The sequence below is a fragment of the Alexandromys fortis genome, unplaced genomic scaffold, assembly GCF_014885135.2.
Source record: "Alexandromys fortis isolate MF-2015 unplaced genomic scaffold, M_Fortis_MF-2015_v1.1 scaffold_72, whole genome shotgun sequence".
NCBI classification, from domain to species: Eukaryota; Metazoa; Chordata; class Mammalia; order Rodentia; family Cricetidae; genus Alexandromys; species Alexandromys fortis.
Genome location: NW_026067969.1, coordinates 1,698,442 through 1,721,832, shown reverse-complemented (window position 1 = coordinate 1,721,832; position 23,391 = coordinate 1,698,442). Strand labels below are relative to the sequence as shown.

General features: G+C 52.5%; 1 long non-coding RNA gene across 2 annotated transcripts; it reads right to left on the bottom strand.

Moving 5' to 3' along the window:
- Window positions 1-12: 12 nt before the first annotated feature.
- LOC126509436 (uncharacterized) lies at window positions 13-16,430 on the bottom strand. Of its 2 annotated transcripts, XR_007594150.1 has the most exons (7): window positions 15,604-16,430; window positions 14,709-14,786; window positions 8,141-8,364; window positions 7,913-8,010; window positions 4,940-5,265; window positions 2,700-2,780; window positions 13-390 (listed from the first exon to the last, which is right to left on the bottom strand). It is a non-coding gene; the product is annotated as an uncharacterized lncRNA (long non-coding RNA). The 2 variants fall into 2 exon arrangements; XR_007594149.1 differs by lacking the exon at window positions 14,709-14,786.
- Between the last annotated feature and the right edge of the window lie 6,961 nt (window positions 16,431-23,391).

The following is a 23,391-nucleotide window of genomic DNA, read 5'->3' as shown; positions in this document are numbered from 1 at the left end:
TGTGTGTGTGTGTGTGTGTGTGTGTGTGTGGTGTGTGCACCTGTGGAGGTCAGAGACTAAGTAAGCTGCAGAAGTTGGCTCTCGCCTTCCACCATGTGGGTCTTGTGTCTCAAACTCAGGCTGTCAAGCTTAACTGCAGGTTCTTTACCTCCTAAGCTTCCTCAATGGCCTGAGACCAGGTCTTCTGAGTGAACCAAGGGTACAGCAGATGAGCATCTGAGGAGGCCACTGCTTAGCCCCCTGCCGGCATTCCCTTCAAAGGCAGCAGTTACCCAGTTACCCAGAACCCCTTGGTGCTCCGAAACTACCTTCTTCATTCTATAACCTTGGGTGGCTTTGAAGGTCACCATCTGTGTCTGAAGTCTGTGTTCAGGCCCCACTGTCACATTCCTGCTGGGAGAAGGCAGTGTTAAGTGTTACGGCTCCGAGGGGAAAGTCATCGTGGCAGTCAGGAAGCCAGAGAATAACACCAAGTCACACCACACACCAAACCTCACAGGCTGGCAGAGCCACAGCAGGGAACTGAGCAGGAGACAAGTTTTACATATGGCTTCTTGGGGGCAGAATTTTCTAGGTTGGCGATTTCCAGGGTGAGGATTGATGGGATTCTAAGTCCTGAGCTTAGGGTGAGCCCAGGGATTGGCAGGGTTTCAAGTTCAGAGATGGAGTTCAGGGATGGGTGGGTTTTCAAACCTGGAAATGTGCTCGGACCTTTTACCCTACAGGCAAACCTCTGAGCATTTCCCACAGGGAACCCCTCCACCAGCCTACCCTTCCTGGCTGTTACAGCAGGCCCTTTCCCTTCTTCAATCCCTTGTCTAACCACTAGCCAGCTGCTGATAGAGAATCATGGGTCACGGCATCCACGTCCTAAGGCTTGGGCCTCCCTTAAGGACCAGATGAAGATGCAATGTAGCAATTGGTGTTGTGGTGTGGACTGCCATCCCAGCACTCAGAAGGTCGAGGCAGGAAGATTGTGACTCAAGGCCAGTGTAACCTACACAACAACAGTTTGTGTGGTTGCAGACAGTTTTGGTCTCAACAACGAGAACAAAATGCAGAGTTGGCTCAGCGGTTAAGAGCACTGACTGCTCTTCCAAAGGTCCTGAGTTCAATTCCCAGCAACTACATGGTGGCTCACAACCATCTGTAATGAGATCTGTTGCCCTCTTCTGTCCTGCAGGCATACATACAGACAGAATATTGTATACATAATAAATAAATATTAAAAAAAAAGAAACAAAATGCAGAGTGCCTCCCAAGGCCTGGGAAGTACCATGAGGTGATCACTTTGCCTGCCAGTTGCCCCCTGTCTGGAAGCCACGTGCATCCTTTTCTGTTTCTTGGAGGCACTAAGTAAGAACCTTCCTGCCAAGGCTGCTTTCTTTATAAGCAAGACTCACCCTTCTTCAGGTTTCTCACCCTCACCCCCTTTTTGATTTTTCAAGACAGGGATTCTCTGTGTAACCCTGGCTGTCCTGGAACTAGCTCTGTAGACCAGACTGGCTTTGAACTCAGGACTGTCCTCATTATTTGGTTTTGGTTTTTTCAAGACGGGGTTTCTTTGTGTACCCCTAGCTGATCTGGAACTCGATCTGCAGACCAGGCTGTCCTCGAACTCAGAGATCTGCCTGCCTCTGCCTCAGGGATACTGGGCTCTGTCCCCATCATTTTAAGGCAGGTGCAAGTGTGGGCTTCAGAGTGGGCCTCCCACCTGGAGTCAGGAGCTGCCTTGCTCAGTGCATAGCAGAATCCCTGACCCAAATGGAGTATGGATGGAAGGACAGACAGTCTATACTGGGTGGCTCTGGGTCACCTCTCTGTGATTCCCGAAGAAGCCAATTCCCACAGGCCCAGGTGTCTTCCAAAGTCCTGAATGACCGTTAACCATCTAGCTAGAGGTTCTGGAGACAGAGGACAAGAGGTGACCAGGGGAGTCCTGCCCTCCCCCCACCCTACTGTGGCTCCAGGGGTCTCAGGGACAGTCCCACCCGAACAGAGGAAATCCTTGAATTTTCCGAGGGTGAATGGAAGCAACCCTTCTTGTTTATTTCCTGGTGAATTGGAGAGGGTGGGAAAATGACTGGGGGCCGGCTTTAACTCTTTCTTCCCTGGATTTAATTGTCCCCTTTCCGGCCAGGCTCCTCCAGGCTCCTGGCGCCTGGTTTTCCTGAGACTTGGGGTGGGGGGAGGGTTATGTGAAAAAAACACAACAAAAAACAAAGTTCAGCAATAAATAAGTCCCTGGCGTGTAGAGTCTGGGAACCAGGAAATGCTTCCCCAGGCCCCTGATGGAGGAGGATGCAAAGCTGGGGGCTGGGGAAACACACACACACCTGACCAGGAGCCAGGCCTGTAGAGGCTGGGGGAGGTGGGGACTTCATCTCCAGTCCTTGCTGCAAAGCTGGGACACCCCACCCCCATCCCACCCACCCTGCAGTGCAGAGTAAACTCTCAGGCGCTCTGGGGTTCTGGGATGTTCAGTTCTGGCAAGGGGGCCAGGCGGCCACGGCAAGCTTTTCCCATTACCTCACCGGAAGGGCTGAGCCGAGGCTCTCAGTGGGTTATGGATCTGGCTGGAGCTGCCCTTGCAGATGTGTACCCCAAGTCCAAAGCTTGGGGTCTCCTTCCAGCTGGGACCAGTTTAGGAGTGGGTGGGTTCCACTGAGACCCCAGATGCGGACCTACTTTGTGCTTACCTGCAGCGGAGTTTCTCTGCTGGGAGCTGAAGCTTCATCCTCTAACACCCAGGACTATGTGGTCTTCTGCGACCCTTCTGTCTGCACAGAAGTGGATGAACTCTTGGGCTCAGTTGGTAGAGTACTTCCCTTGCATGCATGACACCGTGGGTTTGATTCCTCAACGCCACAATACCCCCCACCCCGTTATAAAATTGGTGGCTTCTGTATTCCCAGCGCTTGGGAAGTTGAAGCGGGGGGGGGGGGGCTGCTTTGAGCTCAAAACTAGCCTAGGATACAGAGCAAGATGCTGACAATCAAACTAAAACCTAAGCCACTAGACCAGGATCTTGACCCACAGAAGAGGCACATACACACACACGCACACACACACACACACACACACCAGCACCAAAACTCAATTTGAACTTTTCAGTGTAGTTTTGGCCTGCTGACCCCAACTTTCTGAGTCGTCCATACACACACACACACACACACACACACACACACACACACCAGCCAGCCTGAGATGCACAAGGAAATGTGATCTGTCAGTGTGACCGGCAGGCCAGCTCCGCCCGCCCGCCCGCCCTGGACACCGGTTCTCACAGCCCCAGCAGCAGGACTGAGGCTCCCACAAGGCTGCTTTCCTCAGCAGATGCTCCTCTGCCTCCAACTTGCTACAAACACCAACCAGATGTTGGGACTGTCGCCCACGGGGGTGGGGGGGGGGATGTGTTTGAGGAAGTGGTTTATCTGGGGAGCCCAGCCTGGATTAAGTAGAACCTGGAGGGGTGCAGAAGTGTGCCTGAGGACTCAGCTGAGATCATCAGAACTGGGTTGATGCAAGCCCTCCCTGTGTCACAGATAGGGAGACCAAGCATGGTGAGGTCAGCAGGTTAATCTGCTTTTAAAAGTAGGAACCTAGGCCTCCTTCTGAGTCTGACCAGCACAGAGAACTCAGGCTACACCAGCCCTCCCCGAGCCTGCCTGGACTCGGTCCCCCAGGTACTAGTTGGAGCATGTGAGAGGCTGTGCAGGGTCAAATGGAGAAGGATGAGCCCACAAGCTCAGCTCACCTCAGCATCCCTACGGAGAACCTACAGGTCAAGATCCTGGAACTCAACCTCTTCAGGCCACCCCTTGCTAGAGGCCCATGCCTGTAGGATAACTGATCTCCCTCCTCGCCAGAACTTGCATGCATGCGCACGCATGCATACACACACACACACACACACACGTGCAGATCTGTTAGCAATTATACGTATATGCTCACACAGGTCACCTACCATTAAGAGTCTGCAAATAGGACCTTACATATGCATGTGCACATGCACACACATGCTCACAAATACATAAGCTTGAGCAAAACCCACATATAGGCACCCGCACGTGAAGAGACACACACATATCTGCACACCACGAAGCTGTCCCTGGAGCACACAGGAGACAAGGTGGCCTGATATGGAGAGGGGAGGTCATGGCCACCAAAAGCCAGGTCATCTCTCTCTCTCTCTCTCTCTCTCTCTCTCTCTTTCTGCAGCCTGCAGGGGTAGCAGTAATGCATACCTGCAGAGGAGAGGTGTGTGCTCAAGAAACAGGTGCCTGTCAAGTTGCAGGAACTCAGCCTTGGCCCAGTGCAGCCAAGACTGCCTCCAGCTACTGACCCTGGGGAGTAGACTGGACAGGTCCCCTCTACATAACTGAAGGAATGAAAGAAGAAGCAGCTGTTTCAGGTAGACTCCTGCCACTTGAAATTCGCACACACACACACACACACACACACACACACACCTGGATGAGCGTCTTGGGATCTGGCTCTGGGGTTCATGTTTAGGCTGCCTGTTGTGCCAGAGGACAAGCAAGCACTTCCTGCCTCTTTTGCCCATCAGTGCGCCCATCACCTGTGCCCCTCGTCATTCCACTGAGTCAGTGAGAAGGCCTTGTATGTAAGCACAGCCAGGCAAGTTAAATGTTTTCCTTTATAAGAGTTGCCATGGTCATGGTGTCTCTTCACAGCAATAGAGACCCTAAGGCAGTGGTATTTCCTCTCACATCTGTGGGATTAACATTCAGAGGGCCCGGTGAGATAAAGACCCCAACCCAAATTCAGAAGCCAGACCCATCCGTCCAGCCCACAGGGACTAAAGAGTTGCTCCCAAGGAAACAGACACCTCAGAGGCATTCCAAGCCTGGGGCAGAATCCAGTTCAGTGGATTGCCAGAGTGAACAGGTACATCAAAAGAAACCAGCAAGCCTACCTACATGAATGAAGCCTGTTTTCACTAATTCAGCCACGATTTGGGTCAGTGGTCTTTCTCCTTGTAGCTGTAGGATGCACAGTCTCTGCTTCTTCCAGGCAGCCAGCCGGTCTGGTCGTAGAATCTTCTTTGCAGCTTTTGTCCTCTGAGGAGTTTTCTTTGCAGCTCATCTTCTTTGGCCTAAGAGGGACTCTCGGTGTTTATAGTTTACTCTGGCAGGGAGGGGGACCTAGTGAATCTGGTCAGGTTCAGGGTCTTCCTGGAGATATTTTGAGTTGTATACCTTCTTGTTTAAGGAGCTCCCCTGCAAGGTGGAATGTTTCAACCTGGGAGGAAATGAACATGACAATGGTCTATGCTTCTGGGGTTAGCATCGTAGTGAGTTCCCTAGGATGCTCACGCCATAGATGCTTGAAAGGGTGGGTATAGAGATGGACAGATGTGCTCTTGACTAGAAAGAGCAGGGAGAAAGGGACTCGGGAACCTAGGGAGACCCAAGATTCCAGGAACCCTGTTTCCTACTTCCCCATCCACTCGATGCCCAGAGTAGGATCTTACAGGTCCACACTATGGGACCAAGGCCCAGAAACTGGAGTATTTGCTCTAAGTCATACAAGCAATTCTTAGGAAAGCTTTAGCTTGTGGGGAAGGAGAGTGGCTTCTACCAGATGCAGAAGCTACTGGTCCCTAGAGGACAGGGCACTGTTAACAGGTGCAAGTCGGGGGAGGGGCAGAGACCTGGTACAGGGATGGGAATCCAAACAGTGTCTCTCCAGGTCTGGTCCTACTCCTCCAAAGTGATGTAACCTCCTCTCAGGGTGTGCCTCAGTTTCCCATTCTATGTGTAAGTTTGTTAGCATGGGAGTCTTGGTTCCCTACAGGAACCAGGGGACCTGAGGCACAAGGGCTGGGTGGTGAGCAGCTGACTGGCTGTGGGAAGCGGTCTTGAGGTGGAAGGAAGGCTGGCTCCAGACAACCCAGGACAAGGGTGACTGCAGGGACAGTCCCTGGGAGCAGCTTATTGTGAGTTGACAGCCTGAGAGAGGGAGGAAGTAGGTTAGGGGTGGGACCTACAGATCCCAGGCAGTGCGAGGGGAGGGGAGCAGCAGGTGGGGGGAATAGCTGCCCCTGAGGACCAGCTCCTTGTGGCCTGCAGCAGCCGCTGCTGACCAGGTAACGGCTGTCAGGACAGCAGAGGCCAGGTTTTATGTACTGTTCACATGAGGTCTACTCTATTGCAACATGCTCCTGGCTTGGGTCCTGACTAGCCCGGGATGAAGCCCTGGGTTCTTAGAGGGCTCCTCCAGGAAGCTCCTGGCCATGACATAGGGCACAGGGCACCAGGACATCGTACCTATGTTCGTTTGGCATCTTCTTGGAAAATCCAGCGCCCACTATGAATGTGCTGTGTGGTAGAGCAGCACAGACGGGGGGTGGGGGGTGTCTTGAAACAGCAGAAATCAATTCTCTCCATTACAGAGGTCTGAGGCCAGGTGAGGTCAGGTAAGATGATCTAGGGTTGAGGATTCACCCTCTACTCTGCCCGCTTTCCCTCAGTGTCTTGTCTCGAAGGCCTGGCCTACCTTGTGACAGAATCCTTGACTGACTACATCTGAAGTCCTTTTACCAGATAAGGTCCCAGCCCTGAGAGTTTGCCCCCTACGAACCCAGACTCCAGGCCAACACCAGGTCTAAGGAGAACCCACCCTCCCCTTACTGTCTCTGGTCCTTACTTAGGGTTTGCTAGTTTTTTTTTCTTTGTTTTTCTGGAGCAGTTGATGCTCTTGCCCACCTGGTGGCTGCAGGCTTTTTTCTGGGTCCTGGCAAGTCACATGCGTCCCTCATGGGTGGCCTGCTCTCCTTGGCATGGATCTAGGAGGCTCTGATCCTCAAAGCCAAGAACAGAGCTGTGGGTAGCAGTAGCTGTGGGCTAAGCCCAGCATGGGCAAAGAAAGAAGACACCAATTATGGGTCCAAGAGCCTGGGAAGCCTGTGGCAGGCATGGTCCCCAACCCCCAGGTCCCAGCCAGGGCTGGGCTAGGGTTTCCCAAACTGGTGCCACCACCAGGCTGGGGCCTCCCTGGCATGTCCAGCCTGTGGCTGGCTCCCAGGACGCTGCAGAAATGTCCTTTTGTTGGCTGAACAAAGCGGCTTTGAGCTGTGCCCTTATCACATACTGTAGTGAGATGGGACACCAGAGATCCGGGCAGGAGCCGGCTGGCCAGCCTGGACAGGCATCCCCCAAGCCTGTGGAGGCAGAGAAAGCCCGTGGAGGGTTGGGGGAGGGAGAGGTGAGTGGCACCTAACTCGGGGAACAAGGCACATTCAGCAGGCACAAGGGGGCACAGACGTGGATAGACTCCGGCACACAGGTAAACATAAGCAAGTTGCCCTGGTTGGGCCAGGGTGGTAGTCAAGCCCCTTCCTATACATGGTCCCCTAAGACTGGGTGTGGCTCGTCCTGTGTCTATGCCTAGGTCATCCTTCAAAGCACCGTAAGGGTTAAACCCTGTACCATTAGGCCAATACTCCCTCAAGATGCCACTTTGGGCAGAGTACAGTGGCCCTCTACCTCTGCCTCCTGCCTTGGTCATTCTTTAGGGCTCTGGGCAAGTTCCTCCCTCTTGCCTTCCTCTTACTGCATCCTGTGCCAAATGAGTCAGGAGCCACCTTCTGATTGAATGAATGAACGAATGAATGAAGTGAGGGCTGGGGTAGAGTACTTCCCTAACATGCACAAAGTCCCAGGCTCTAAGACCAGAATTGCACAAACAAGGTGTATTGATGTACACATGTGACCTTAGCCCTTAGGAGGTGGAGACAGTAAGATCAATTCAAGATCATCCTTGGCTGTGTCACAGTTCAAGTCTAGCTTGGGCTACGTGAGATTCTGTCTCAAAAAGAAAAAAAAATAGAGGGGTTTTGAGATGGCATTTCGGGTAAGGGCCCTTGTCACCAAGCCTAAGGGCTTACCTGAGTTTGAGGTTTAGAACCCACATGGCAGAAGGACTGACCCCGAAAGTGTCTTCTGATCCAAACAATGCAATAAAGAAATATTAAAGAAAAGAAACCTAAAAAGAAAAAGAAAAAAGTAAATGAAGAACGAGTCAGGGACATAAAAAGAATCCCACATCATATCCCTCCTGCCCTAATGGCTTGGGGAGGGAACTGGTATTTCCCAGACTGAGTAGAGGGACTCACCAGGTAATCCTCCTTCTAGATGGATGAAGGCCAGATAAAGTGCCGGGCAGACTCATGTGACCCTGAGAGACTGTCACTCTGATGGAGGCTGGGTGGGTTCCGTGGAGACGGCTCCATGATTGGATGAGGCACTGATGTCAATATCCATGCAGGCCTGCCAATGTCCAGCAACGGGCAGGGACCTCACTGGCCATGCTGCAGGCCATACTGGCCCTGGGCTGATACTGTAATTGGAAGAGGGTCCCCTGATTCCTGCCTTCCCCTCCCCCAGCCCCTGAGCACTAGCTCCGTCCTCACTTGGGTCCTACCTGTTGTCCAGGGAGACCAGAAGTCCCACTATGAGGACCCGTCCCTCAGCTCTGAACCTGGTACTTAGCCAGGCCAGTCTGTCTCTCCCTTGCCCCTGGCCCCCCTCCTCCCCCCACTTAGCCCCTTTCTGCCTGCGATTAGGGTCTTCTACTTTTCTTCACTCTAGCCTCCACAACTTTCTCACTAGCATTTTCTATTTTTTTTTTCTGGAAATCTCATGCAATCCAGGTTAAACCTAAGACTCTATATAGTCAAAGATGACCTAGAACTTCCAATCTTCTACCTCTCAAATGCACCATCATGCTGTTTATACAACGATAGGATTCGAGCCCAGGCTTTGTGCCTTATAGGCACGCACTCTGATAACTGAGTTACATTCCTAGCCCCCGCCCCCAAACATAAAAGTAACTTCATCAGTGGGGACGGGGATCCTTGGGCTCTCTGAGAACCTGGCTCCTCAGGAGCAGCCCTGCGGGCTTGGGCTTCAGGACCGTGTCTTAGAAAGCTCTTCTGTTCTGCCCACTGTTGTCAGGCTGCGGCTGGGTACAAGTTCTGAGTCCCCAGCATAGTATGTACTTCTGTCCAGATGGAAGGGGCCTCCTAGGAGCTCTGAGGGCCCACATGGCTCACAGCCTGGGGCAGGCAGGCTGGAAAGTCTGAGGAAAGCAGAATCTTCCGGAAATTCATACTGAAAAATGCAGATCCCACAGATCTCCGTAACCAGAGAGTCACAGTGTCATTTATGTCCCTGAGAAGAGCCCAACCGGCCATGGGTTCTTCTGGGTGGAGCACAGAGTGGGAAGAAGGAAGAGTTAAGCCACACACTCACTGATGAGGACAGCATGCACTCACTCACACATGAACACACACATGAGCATGTGCGCTCACACACACACACACACAAGACAGGAACTCCTACACACTCACTGATGAGGACAGCATGCACTCACTCACACATGAACACACACATGAGCATGTGCGCTCACACACACACACACACACACAAGACAGGAACTCCTACACACTCACTGATGAGGACAGCATGGCACTCACTCACACATGAACACACACACACAAGACAGGAACAAAGGAAGAAATTTTCTTGTCAACTTGTCCTAGGCTTGACAAAAATGTACAAAAATCTAATACAGAAAAGTGTTTTTTAATGAACTCAACTATACAGAGTAACTCTCTCACGTATCAGTAGCTACACAGAATAAAACTTCATCGAGGAACAACTGCAAACAGAATAACTGTTCCACAAAACAACAACCATTAAGTAAATAAGTCAGAACAAGATGGCTCCGCAGGTAAAGGTGCTTGCTATCAAGTCTGACAGCCTGGGTTTGACTCCTAGAACTCACATGGTGGGAGGAGAGAACCAACCCCTGCAAACTGGCCCCTGACTTTCACACACACCAACACTGTGTAAGAGATTTTTTTAAAAGTCAACGTCTGGCTGGGCAGTGGGGGGCACACACCGCTAATCCCAGCACTCAGGAAGCAGAGGCAGGTGGATCTCTGTGAGATTCAGCCTGGTCTACAAAGTGAGTTCCAGGACATCCAGGGCTCCACAGAGAAACCCTGTCTCGGAAAACAAAAAACCAACCAACAAACAAAAATAAAGTTTGCTGTTTAGCGAACTAGAGAAAGCATTTGGTGACTGCATCACAGAAGGCTGCTTTTCTCAAATATAAAGAACAGCAACAAACCAACAGCAGTGTCAGGGAGTACAAGAAAGATAAAGCTATGCAGAGATATGTCACAGGAGAGGAGCTGGTTCACAAAGCTTTGAGGAAAATGCAAATTAAAGCTGTGCTAACATATCAGATTGGCCGGGTCTGCTTCCAAGACCATAGCAGTGGGAGGAGCCAAGGCTCATGCACTGTTGTCATGGTGGTGACCTCTGCAAACAGTGATTTGGGGAATTTCCCAGCATTACCCATGCACACTCTTTGACCCCGTCCTAGGAAGGCATCCTGACACTGGGTACACTAGAGGAAAGCTCAGCACATTGTGTCGCAGTGGCGGCACAAGCCACTCTGAAACAGTCCCCAGGCCACAAGCCACTCTGAAACAGTCCCCAGGCAGATGCGGGAGTGACAGGAAGGATTTCTCTGTTTGACACCATACTGGGAAAAGAGCGGGCTGTAGAACCTGCCCTAGGGAGGGCCCACAGGACCCTGTCACCTTGGCTCTTCATGGGAGGGAAATTTTTCTGAACCCTTTCTGGAGCACAGGAGCAGGGAGGGGAGCATGGAAGGAATGGGCTGCTTTCCTTTTGGCTTCAGTCTGGGTCAGAGCTCTGGGTACTGAGTCTAAATCAGGAAGAATGAAGCTGTTAGTCCTTCACCAAGCACTAGTGTGCTGAGTAGACCGAGTTCAGTGCTGACCAAGGGAGCCTTGTCTCCGCAGGCTCGGCCAGATACAAGGACAAGCTACAGGTGACAAGATTTGTGTGGCCTGCTGTGCTGGACCAGAAGCAGAGAAAGGAACAAAAGGCCAAGGCTGGTAGCTGGTGGGCCCACCCTTTTGCTGGGGAGAGTCCCCTGGTCTGAGCTTCCATACTATATGGGGCAGGCTGAAATGGGGGCCGCAAAGCCAGGCTGTAGAGATCATTGTGGCCTAAGCGTCTGCATCCTTAACGTCTCACTGAATGGAGCATTAGTGTCCAGTGAATGTTGCCAGCGCCAATGGGATGCCTGGGCCTCCATTCCGGGGCCACCCTAGCACTGGCCAGCCGAGCAGTGTACAGCCTTCCCAAATTCTGGGTCTCCTCATCACTCATGCCTGCCAGGAGAGAAGATGGGGAAGTTTACACAAGTAGGAGTGACTGAGGCCTGCTGAGCACAGCGGTCCAGGTTCTCCACTGTGCATCTCCTAGCAACAGTCTGGTCTTCCTGTTGCCTTAGTGAGTGGAGCTGTAAAATGGATAGAAGACCCCATCCTGAGAGGGCATCTAGTTTCAGCCCAAGGTGTTAAGGGGGCAGGGGAGATGGGGAGGGAGAAAGAAGAGCATTTTCATCAGAGATGAGCAGAGAGTGCTCTTGTGTATCTGACCACGAGGGGTCTGCCTTACCATCTTCCTCTAGTGGACCAGCTCAAGGCTCTGCGCCCACGATGGGTGGGCTGAAGCTCTGGACGCTGCTCTTTCACCCACTTGGTCCCACAGGATTGTAGGGAGACATCGGATGCCAAAAGTTCAGAATCTAAGTGACTATAGGCAACGAGGCCCAATGACCCCAAGGGCACAATCTTGCTTCACCCCAGTACTCCGACTCTTTGTTAACTGGGATCTTGCAGGGTTGGCTGCACATTGAGGCTCCTCACTCTTTGTACCCCAAGGCTGGCTCTGCTGATCCCCACTTCAGGGTACAGTTTGAGTGCAGAATTACAGCTTCTGTCTTTACATGTGACACTGGCGACGAGGGTGCATTGTTAGGCTCCTGAACCAGACGAGCCAGAGGACCTGAAATATCAGGCAGAGAGGCCCAGAGCCAGTTCTCAGGGAGAGCAGACAGACTGCTAGACATTGGCCCCAGGCTTGCAGCAGTGGGCATGGGGCAACAAGAAGAAGGGCCTGGAGGGGCAGCATTCGCAATCAGGAACCTGCATGGGGTGACCCGTGGATAGGTGACAGGCAGGTCACAGAAGTGTGCTAAGGATGAAGTGAGACACTTGGAAAGCGGGAGGCCATGCAAGCAGTAAGGAGTTCAGGCTTGGTGTGCCTGCCCCTCTCCGTGACTTTACTCTGCCCTGGGAACAGGTGTTCTGTAGACAGCATAGAGGATAGGGTAAAGAGTGCCAGGTTTTGACCTTTTCTGTCTGGTGCCCAAATTCTCACAGACGACCGACAGTAGCCAGCCTAGACCAGTGCTTGGCTGGGTGCCTGTAGTAGCTCTCCTCCTCTCTGTGCAGGGCGGTGCTGGCCTGGCTGACTCCTCTGGGAACTGAACAGAGGGGGTTATTCTTGCCTGTCTCAAGAGAATGTGACCACTCTATACCCGTGGCAGATAAGAGCTCAGATTCTAGTCCCGACCCAGCTATATGCTTCTAGTGTGATGCTTGACCAGTTGGCCCCTGCTCTTAGGCTGTTTCCTCATCTATAAGATGGGCTTGGTGGCTGTCCGTGTGTCAAGGCTGAAGTGTGTCCTCTGAGCCTGGCTATAGGGAGCAGGCTGGGTGGGCATATGGCCATGGGCTGGCTATAGGTGAGATACTCAGGGCTGGGACAGCAGGTTTTGCTGTCTGTGTGTGAGGAAAACCAAGGCATGAAATAGGCACTTTCCGAGGACAGAGCCTGAGAAAGAGACAAGCAGGGTGACCTTAAGGGCTTTGGAGGCCAATTGTAGTGTTGAAGAGGACAGAGGATGAGGGGCAGCAAGGTCTGGAAGAGAGCTGCACCTACCCCCCGGGCATTCATGTTGTCACCAGAGGTCTGAGCAGTCTGGGATAGCTCTGAACCGCGGGTAGAGAGATGGACGCTGATGGCCAATGTGAGGATGCCTGCCATCACAGGCCACAGAGCTGTGCAGAGTAGCATTGGTGGCAAGGGCCTAGGCTGACAGGACATGGTGTGACCATGGCAGGGATCCAACATGGCCACACACCCTCCTCTCAAACTCTGGGGCCCAAGGATCCTCCCAGTAGGATCTGCACCTACTCAGAGCTCTCAAGGGCTGCTCTAGGCTGGGAACTCAACAGAGGCAGTGATCTAGAGAGAAAGAGAGCTTCCACTCTCCAAAGCCAGCAGTATGCATGTTGCAGGGGCCCCCTCCTTAGTGGTCCTGGACTCCAGAGAGTCACAGACCATAGCACTGATGGCTTCCATGTTTGCCGTTAAGGGCCCTTAGGGCATGGGTGATGGTGGAGGGCACCTCTGGGTTAGTAGTGTCCCAGTGCATATAGGGCTCTGACTCAGGCCTTCCAGGCCTTCCCTCTTTCTCTCCTGGCTGGTCCCAGCTCCCCGAACCTACCTGGGGACAGTAAGGGGAAAAGTGGCCTGGTGCTGGAGGAAGGAACCACAGGGACAGGAAGAGGCAGAAACCCAGGGTCAGACTCAGCCTGGATCCACCAGACCTGTGCCCCTATCTCTTAGACAAACTGTGACCCATTTAGGGTCTATGTCCTAGGCGTGATCCTGCTGTCCCTGTCTCTGAACATACCCTGCGAAGCCCAGGCCTTTGATATCCAGAACAGGACCCAAACCTTCTGTATACCACAGACTTGTGCTTCAGAAGGAGAAACTGAGTCAGGATTCTCACCAGCACAGGCACTCTGCAGATACACACACACACAGAATACCCCACCTGAGCTTTTGACTCACCTACTCCCTAAGGCTTCTTTCCTGACACGTGAGCTCAATGGGCCCCAACCTCAGCACCCTCCATGGTAAGTAAAATTTCTGTAGCACGGAAGCTGCCTTTGTCCCACACTGAACATCCAGCATGGTCACCAGGCCAGCTACTCATCAAATTTTATCACCACCAAGAGACTACATTCTCTTAGCTCCCGCCCAGCGGCTCTGTCCCAGCTGATTTTTCTACCCTGGACATATCACGTGAAGGTCATACAGCCCAAGGACCCTGGCAGTGGCTTCTCCGAGTCTAGCCTAGCACTTCAGACCAATTTGTTGGACCCTGCACCAAAGCTTGGTTCCCTTCCTTGTTCCTTCTCCTCTGCATCCCTTTGTCCCTGTGTGTAGGTGACCTGGAATGGTCTCCTCTGCCCTGGTGCTCTAGTTGCCCTGCACAACTGGGAGAGGAGGCAAGTACCCCTCCAATTGTCCGGTGAGAAGACCCGGGCTAGAAGGTAACCAAGACTTTACCAAGTCACTGAGAGCTTTCCCTGCAGAGAATGTTGGAGAGGCTCCTCTGACCCTCCAGGTAGGGATTGGGCAGCCAGCAGTATGTCTGGTGTGACACTGAGCAAGGATATGGAGACTTTCTCTTAGGAAATAAATGCAGGAGTCCCCCTTCCGCCCCCACATCACCTCTGCAGCCTGGCAGCCTGGGGGAGGCTAACCCAGCAAGGAGACGAGATAACTACCCACTTAGCCTAGTAATTGCTCCTGAAGAACAGAGGTGATTAATGGTGAGAATAACACGTCCCCCCTGCTGATGGCTGGACACCACTGGGTACAGCCTGTTTTCACAGAAGCCTGATCATCTTCTCTTTGCTTTAAACCATCCCTGAAACCGGAACGCACTGAAGCCTGGTACAGCTGTTCCCCAGATGACCCCCAAGCTCCCCTGCTCACCCTCTTCCAAACCAGGGAAACTCTGGGCTGGCCTCCAGGATACTGGAGCTCTCAGGAGAAGTGTGTCCATTCCCAGCTCTGTGGATTAGGCAGAGGTCAGGATGGCAGATCTAGGGGTTCTGGGCCCCCACAGGACACCTGTAAGCTCTACACCTTGGGTACCTCATAGGGTCTTATGGGAGCTCAGACTGTTTCACCAGAATGTCTTTTAGGGATGTCAAAGTCATAGAAAGCCCAAAGCATCCTTAGAACCTGTGAGCCAGTGGTTCTCAGCCTTCCTAATGGATGCCTTAATACAGTTCCTCATATTCTGATGACCCCCAGACATAAAATTATTTTCATTGCTACTTCATAACTATAATTTTGCTACTGTTATGAACAATAGTGTTAATATCTGTGTATTCTGATGGTCTTAGGCTACCTTTGTGACAGGATAGTTCAACCCCCACCTGGGTCATGGCCTACAGGTTGAGAACCACTGCTCTGAGCTGTGCCAAGGTAGCTGCTGGTTTGTCTCTGTCTTTGTCTCTGTGATGACTCAGTTCCACCACTCTTTTTTTTTTTTTTGAAGACAGGGTCTCACTATGCAGCGCTGGCTGTCCTGGAACTGACTAAGTATACCTGCAGGCCTTGAACTCACAGAGATCCTCCTGCCTCTGCCTCCTATGTGACACTATGCCTGGCTTAATTTTCCCCATTCTTAAAACAAGCCTCACAGGGTGATAATAATGTATCATGAAAAAATAAGAAGCTGCTTTCCTCAATCCAGGGTCTGAAGCCCACCAGTGAATGTAAGCGAAAGTTAATCATGTCTAGCCATGAAAACATCCTAGCCACAAAAACAACAACCCAACTCAGACCCATAATGTGGGGCCAGAACAGGCACTGAACCTACCTCTGGGACAGGCTGCTTGAAATGAAGAATTCCTCCTCTGCCCACCTTGGCTAGGAGAAAGGAGGTGGAAATGGGTGAGCTATCTTGGAGTTGCTCAAGATAGCCATCCAGGCCTGCCAAGCCCTGCTGCCTCTAGCCCAGGCAGTGGTCCCTGGTGTAGTAGTCCCCAGGCTGTGTCTGTGGTTCCTTCAGGCCGCTGGTCTTCAGGTGTTCAGGGCCTTGTCCTCACCTTCCTCATTCCTAGTCTGATTTCCACAGCTATGGGGATACCACCCCACTCCTGGCCACCCCCACCCCACCTTTGGAATCTGCTTGCCTCTACTCTCAGGAACTGTCAGGCTGGCACCTAGACATTTGTATGCCACGTTTCTCAGCTAATACACAGGGAACAGTAGAGTCGGACAAGGAGGGCTAGAGGACTGGGGGATATGTGGGAGCAGTTCAGGGTGTCCCCCCTGCCCCCATCTCCACCGGCTTCCTCCCCCTGAAGCACATCTGCCTCTGCATTCCCCAGGAACTGGGACAAGTCCTAGGGATGTCTCTGCCCAAGGGATGAGGATTGGCTGGTCCAGGTGGTACAGCTCTGCCCTCTGCCCTGCCGCCCACTCACCCCAGCCCACTCAGTGACCCAGAGACAGACCCGGAATTCAGCCAGAGCAGACGGGCTGCAGCTTCCCACCCGAATAGCTGGTGGGTGGTGGCCTCCCTCCTGTGCGTTCAGGCGCAAGCTGGAATGCAGCCTCCATCGCTCTCCTTGGCTGGAGCAACACACAGAGCTCAACTTTCTGCCTGCCTCCATCCTGCCTCTTCTCATCCAAGCCCATGACTGTGAGCGTTTCCCACGCCGTCGGACTTTCCGTGGTTCCCCGGGCGTCACTGGTTACTGTCAGCAGTCCACTGCTTAGCTGGCTGGCGCCGCCCCGCTCCACACATTTGGTCCCCTTCCAGGTCTGGGGTTATAAATAACACCTCCAGGGGTCTCCGCAGCAGCCAGCTTTCTGGCTCCCACGATGCTTCCTGAGGAAGAACTCCCAGAGGTGGAACCCACAGGTCATGGTGTTTGGGCTTCTAATGCCTCTCGCTACCCACGGTCGCTGGAGTGGATCTGGGAACCAGCTGGGTGGAAAACGAAAACTGCCAGGCCCTAGCTGCAGCAGGGACCTCAGCTGCTCAGGACCGACATTCTCCTCCGGCCTTGTACTGTCAGCTTGCACAATTCTGAGGAGTTCTCACGCTATCAGACCCATATGACAGGCTCATATTTTTTTGGTGGACAATTTGAGTCTTCAGGGTCTGAAAATATCCCAGGCAGGGCTTTTTGTTTGTTTAGTGGGGCTGCTGAAAATGTAACTTAGGGCCTTGGTCTTACTAGGCAAGCGCTCTACCGCTGGGCCCCAGCCCTGACCCTCCTGGAGCTATTTTCATCCAGAACAAGCTCTAATCAGAGACAGACAGACATCTACCACCAACCTCAGGGTAACCTTGGTGACCTTCTGCTACTGTGTGGGCCTCAGTTTCCCCACACAACTCTAGTGGAGGGGTGCAGGCTGGGGCAGGCTTGACTAGAGTCCCAGCACATGCTGAAAGATTCATACTGGAGCAGAATCTCCAGTATGTGTGTACTGAGAGGCCAGGCCCCGGAGCCTCAGGGTGCTTGCCAGGGACCCTGGTTTTGTCTGTGTTATTGAGCTGGCCCTGCTCTGCAGCCCAGGCTGTGGACTCCTGAGACAACCACAGCAGAGCTGTGGTGATGGCCTGACAGATGGCACAGCCAGGTAGCGGACAGATCACAGGGAAGTCACTGTTTCCTGCCGACTTCACAGCTCTGTGACGCCTCTGGCCTGCTCCTTCCTTTCTCTCAGGACCTCCAGCCTCTGTGGGGTTTCCTGTTTACTGTGTCTCAGAGGCCAGCCTGGATCTGAATGGTCAGGGCTAGTTGTCGGAGTCCATGATCATCTCACTCCCGGGTCACAGCGCTGCCGGGCATAGGGCTGGCAGAGGTAGGCTCGTCTCTCATCTACTCTACCCTGGACCCTGGCTTAGAGGCCCAGTCCTCTTCAACAACCCAGCCCAGCTTGGCTGCCCCTTCTGTAGGAAGCTATTCCCAAGATTGAGGGAGCTAAGGAGCCATGGGCACTTCCCACCCAAGCCTACATCCTAGCTACCTGTGCAGGTCTCTAAGTAGTGTGACTCCCAGGCTGGTGCTCAGAGCCAGGACCTTAAGCAGGGCCTCGACAGGAAACTGTGAGATCCCCACAATGACACATGCCTCAGACTGTTGGCTCAGTTGCAGGTGTTAAGGAATCAGGGGCTAGGAAGGGGAGGGGACTATCTCCTACCTGTCCCAGGACCGCTCAATACCAAACTAGCAAACTGCAGGTGAGTAGGTGGGGGGCGGGGAGAGGCCACCCAGAGGTCAGGAAAAGGGTTCGGTGAACTAGGAAGGACAAACTGCAATGCCAGCCTTCCTCTGTTAATGACCACCTGTCCAGCTCACATTCAGGCAATGTTTCCCAAGCAGGCATGGTCAGATAACACGACTGAAGTAATCTGAACTTTTCGTAAGGATAACCTCGATTTTTGGATTCTTTTCCCTCTATCTCTCAAGAGCTAGAAGTGCAGGCATGTGCTACCACAGCCTGTTTATAGTTTATACAGCGCTGGGGACGGGGGCCTTTGCACTATGTAGGCAAGCAAGCTCTCCACCCTCTACCCCCTGAGACCCAGCCTATTTGTGTGTTTCCTTCCTTTCTTCCTTCCTTCCTTCTTTTTTTTTTTTCAAGTCAGGGTTTCTCTGTGTAACATCCCTGGCTGTCCTGGAACTAACTCTGTAGACCAGGCTGGCCTCAAACTCACAGAGCTCCACGTGCCTCTGTCTCCCGAGTGCTGAGATTAAAGGCATGCACTACCACCGCCAGGCTTGTTTTGTTTTTCAAGATATGGTTTCTCTGTTTAATGGCCCTGACTGTCCTAGAACTCATTCTGTAGACCAGGCTGGCCTCGAACTCCATCTGCCTCTGTCTCTGCCTCTGAATGCTGGAGCTAAGTGTGTGCTCCACCATGCCAGGCAAACAAATGTATTGTGATTTATATTCTTAACGCACCCATGGGAGAGTGCAGGAGAAAGAAAGGATGTACCCTATTTCCATGGGCGTTTATCGAGTGTCCATAAAGTCTGTCTCCTGGAAGAACAGGCCTGGAACTCAGGCTTCTGTCACTGAGGTGGGGGACAATCTCCAACACTTCCTTTTCCTCTCAGGTTTGCCCTTCTTAACTGAGCCTGGCTCCTGGGAAAAGTCTTCCTTACCACAGCCAAAGGAAACAAGACACTCCTGAAAATAGTGACCCCTCCCTGAGATGGACCAGGACGAGGGGCTGGCAGTTAGAGACCCAAAGGACTTCCCCAGGACTGGCTTGCTGTGTACCCTAGGCAAGTGTGACTGCATTCGCAGAAGCAGGGCATCCTGGAACTCACTGTCCTTAGAATAGCATGACGCTACAGATCGTTAACCTTACAGCCAGTGTGGCGGAACCCCAGGTCACGCTCATTCCCTGCTGGTCACTGTCCACATCTGGATCGGATCCCATCATCTGCCTCCCAGCCTCCATCGAAACAATCCAACTGGGTCTTCCTATTGCCATACTCTGCTCACCTCTCCCCTCATCTGTCACAGGGCCCTGGGACTGTCCCTCTGCTCTGAGCTCTGAACTGATGCTGTCTAAAAGTCTCAGCTAAGCAGGGACAGGTGGTAGAAAGTCACCCCAGGGCAGGCTCTCCCCACGCTCCAGAGGAAGCTTTCTTCTTCTGAGAGCAAACAAAACCTGCAGTCTGGCTGTGGGGCCCCCAGCACCTCTGACCCTATGGTGAGGACTGGAGTCCTCCCAAGCGCCTGTGTGTGCGGAAACACCTGTTGGCCCTAGAACGCTGGCAGCAGACACAACTCGGCACATGGGAGAGCACTGGGTGGCCGTTTCCCTAAGGAGCCACCAACCACAGCCACAACTATAGCTGGTTGGATTGAGGAAGTGGGCAAGGGGCGGGTGGGTAAATGTCTTTAACCGGAGAGGGGGATGCCACTTGGCCAGGTGTTAAGGGGGTGCATGGCCCTGAGGCAGGCATTATGGCAGACCCCGGGACTGGCCTCCGTAGCCTGGCAAGGAAGGGAGTGGACACAATGTTCTTGTGACAGACTTAGGGCCATGCCCCTTCCCACATACACTGACTCGTCAGTGGCTCCGAAAAACAGGCTCTGCGGCCATCCTGGTCCTCATGCTGGCCAGCCTGACCCACTCCTGGACATAGTCTGGATAGAGAGACAGAGAAGGGAGGCATTGTAGGCCCCCCATCTCAGATGTCCACTAAAAATACTGACCGCAGATGTATCAGGGCAGTACACAGAGAGTCCAGTTATCCCACTTACCCCACGGTGCCCAAAGCAGGTCCATTCCATGACGGGGAGCCCGAGGCACAAAGCAGGACTGCGTCTGCTTGCTAGACCCAAGTCTGAGGGCCCGTAGCCAGGACTTGCTTCTAAACCTGAAGCCAGCTCCCCAATTCTTTAGTAAGCACTGGGCTTGTGAAGTGGAGGGAGAACTCAGACTGAATCCTTCTGCCTGTGGTTTTATAAGGGGCTGGGGTTCAAACCCTAAAGCTTCACACATGCTAGGCAAACACTCTACTGAGTTACTTCTCTAGCTCAGAGGTATTTCTTGGGAACAAATCAGCTTTTTGCTCAAAAGTTAATGTAAATTCAAGTTTGTTTTTTGTTTGTTTGGTTTGCTGGGGTTTTTGTTTTGTTTTTTATTGTTTTGTTGTTGGTTTTTTGTTTTGTTTTGCTTTGAGATAGGGAGATAGGGTTTCTCTATGTAACAGCTCTGGCTGTCCTGGAACTCACTCTGTAAACCAGGCTGGCCTTGAACTCAGAGATTTGCTTGCTGCCTCTTGCCTCCTAAGTGCTGGGACACTAGTGTAAATCAGTTTTTTAAAACCCATTATTTTTAATCCCAGCACTCTGGAGGCAGAGGCAGGTGGATCTCTGTGAGTTCGAGGCCAGCCTGGTCTACAAGAGCTAGTTTCAGGACAGGCTCCAAAGCCACAGAGAAACCCTGTCTCGAAAAACCAAACCAAACCAAAACAAAACCATTATTTATGTTTAATTTTTGTTCATATGTTTACCTGCACATGTATGTGTGTGTGTGTGTGTGTGTATGCGCACCATGCTTATAGCATCTATGGAAGCCAATAGAAGATGTAATATCCCATGGAACTGTTGTGAGCCTCCACAGAGGTGCTGGGACCTGAACCTGGGTTCTCTGCAAGAGCAGGAAGTATTCTCAAGTGCTGAGTCAGTTTTGAAAATGTGGGTGCAGAGTCATAGGAGTGGGAACTACTGGGGTGTCAGCTGGGCTTCGTAGAGATGATCTACAGCCCCAAGATCCTGGTCCTGTCCGTATTTTCTGTAGACAAGCTCCCTTGGGAGTCCTCTCTCTGTTTCTAGGATATCTAGCTACCCCAGGAGGTCAAGCAGAGACATTTGTACACACACACACACACACACACACACACACACACACACACACACACGCAACCAGTTAACACAAACTTGTTCCCCCCCATCACCTAAACTGTCTTTGTCTTACAGAGAGGAGAGGTAGAAATGGAGGCCTAAAGGGCCTGGGCCCTTCCTTCTCTGGTTTAGTTCCCACCTTCAAAGCCACCTCAGTATATTTGTGACCTAAACCATTCCTGTCTTGCTGTCTTGTTTCCTTGGGTAAAGTTGGTCAGAGCAAGACAACAACAGTTAAAGATGCAGTCTGCCATTTAGTTCCTTCTGTATCATCAGAAAACCACGGGGCCCAGGGCCCAAGTGCTCTTGCCTTTGGAAAGCCAGGTGTGCTGCCCTGGTGGGTGGGTAACAGACACTAAGACATTACCTAAAGTGAGGCTTCCAGGCCTCAGGTACAGAAGACATAGGTGCCTAGCATCTTTAGGAAGGGCCAGCTCCCTTCCATTGACCCATACTCCTGCCAGCCTTAGACAAAGCTGAGACAGTCAAGAGCTACCCTTGTCAGCATGAAAATGTATCCGCTTCCAGGATAGCAAGTTACCAGGACCTTTGTGGCCTAAAACCATGGAAATGTATGATTTCTCGATTCTGGAGACTATGATATCATTCATTCATTCATCACTCATTTCTTCACTGAGGCAGGGTTCCTTATAGCCGAGCCTGGTCTCCATTTTTCTGTAAAATCAAAGATGAGACTCAACTATTGATTCTCTTGCCTCCATCCCAAGTGCTGGGATTATGGTTGAGCCAATAGCCTTGATGCAGGTGTGGCAGAGCCTCGCCGCCTACAGGGTGCTCCCTGCAGGCTTCGGTGTCCCTCTCCCTTCAGTGTGTATCTTCATTGCTGCTCTCCCTCCTCTCCTACAGTGCCAGCCTCACCAGAGGACGATGCTGATATGTTAAGGACCTTATTTTAATTGATTACATCCACAAATCTTCGAAATAGAGCTACACAGATTCCAGGGGAGCCTAGCAACCTATCTTGGAGGGACATGCTTCCACTCCTAACACTCCATGAGCTACAACAAGGGACAATGCAGGAACTGGGTTCCGGTGGGAAGAACCAAAGCAGAACTAGGGAGGGTGGCCTCGTAAGGTCAAACCGTATGGCCCAGTCTGGCTTGGCTCTAGTTCCTCAAGCACTCATTGCTTTCAGTCCCTTCAAACCTGGAGGTCCATCCCACAGATGCTCAGATGGGTCCAAGACAGCAGAGACTGTTTGCACCCCTTTCCCACACCTTCTTGGTTCTTCACTCGCACATCACTTCTTTAGGGTCTCATACCCCAAATGGTGCCTGGTACTCTACCCCTCCCACCCCCACTCCGACCTGCTGGCCTGTCTGTGGCTCCCATACCTTGTTCTGGTTCCCTAGGCTCTGGGGTTCCCCACAGCGATACAAAATCCAGCAAGCTCTCTCTCTCAGTCCCCTCCCAACCCCCACAAGTTCTTGCAGCTTCACTGGCTCCCACGCTCTGGAGGTGGAATGTAGGGGGTCTCTGTACAGACAGCATTTGCTTTGCATCACTGTTCCCCAGAAGGGGCTCTAGGACTGGCTGTTCTAAGTTTGCGGCAGATGTTGCCGCGACTGAACTCAGGACCCCCAGCTTTGAGGGATGGAGGTCAGATGCTCCCAGGAGTGTGGACTCTGAGGACCAGAGGATTCGATCAGGTCAGACTCTGCAGCAGGCCACCTTCCCGTTGTCCCCAAGTGTCACCCTAGCTTAGGGGAACTTACCAGCCAGCTCGATGTCATCAAGGAATGACTCAAGGACCCCTCCCCCCCCAACACACCGTCCTTTACTAGAAAGGTCCTGGGCTGTCACACACTCCCTTCCCGCCCCCTCATTCTGCTGATGGGAAGCAGCATTCTTTTCATGGGTGAGAACAGAAGAGTGGAAAGACCAATAAATTCTAAGAGGCCCCTGAGACTGCCAGTCCATAGGGAACGCTCAGAAGCGCTGTCAGCACCCAGCTTGGCACAACGGGCGCATGGCACGTGCTCACCAGCCTTAAGTCCTGGCCCCACATGCATAGCCCTGATACCCTGGTTCCCAGGGTTTCCATGTCCCCTGGAAGGACTTGCCTGTCACTGGGAGCCCCTGGGAATACGAGTCCTACTGCAGTCTCTTGGCTCTGCCCCCTCCACCCCGGCGATAATTCCTCTGATTTATATGTGGCAAAGACCTCAGAGCCTCAGCGGTGAACACCGGGAGATGCTGA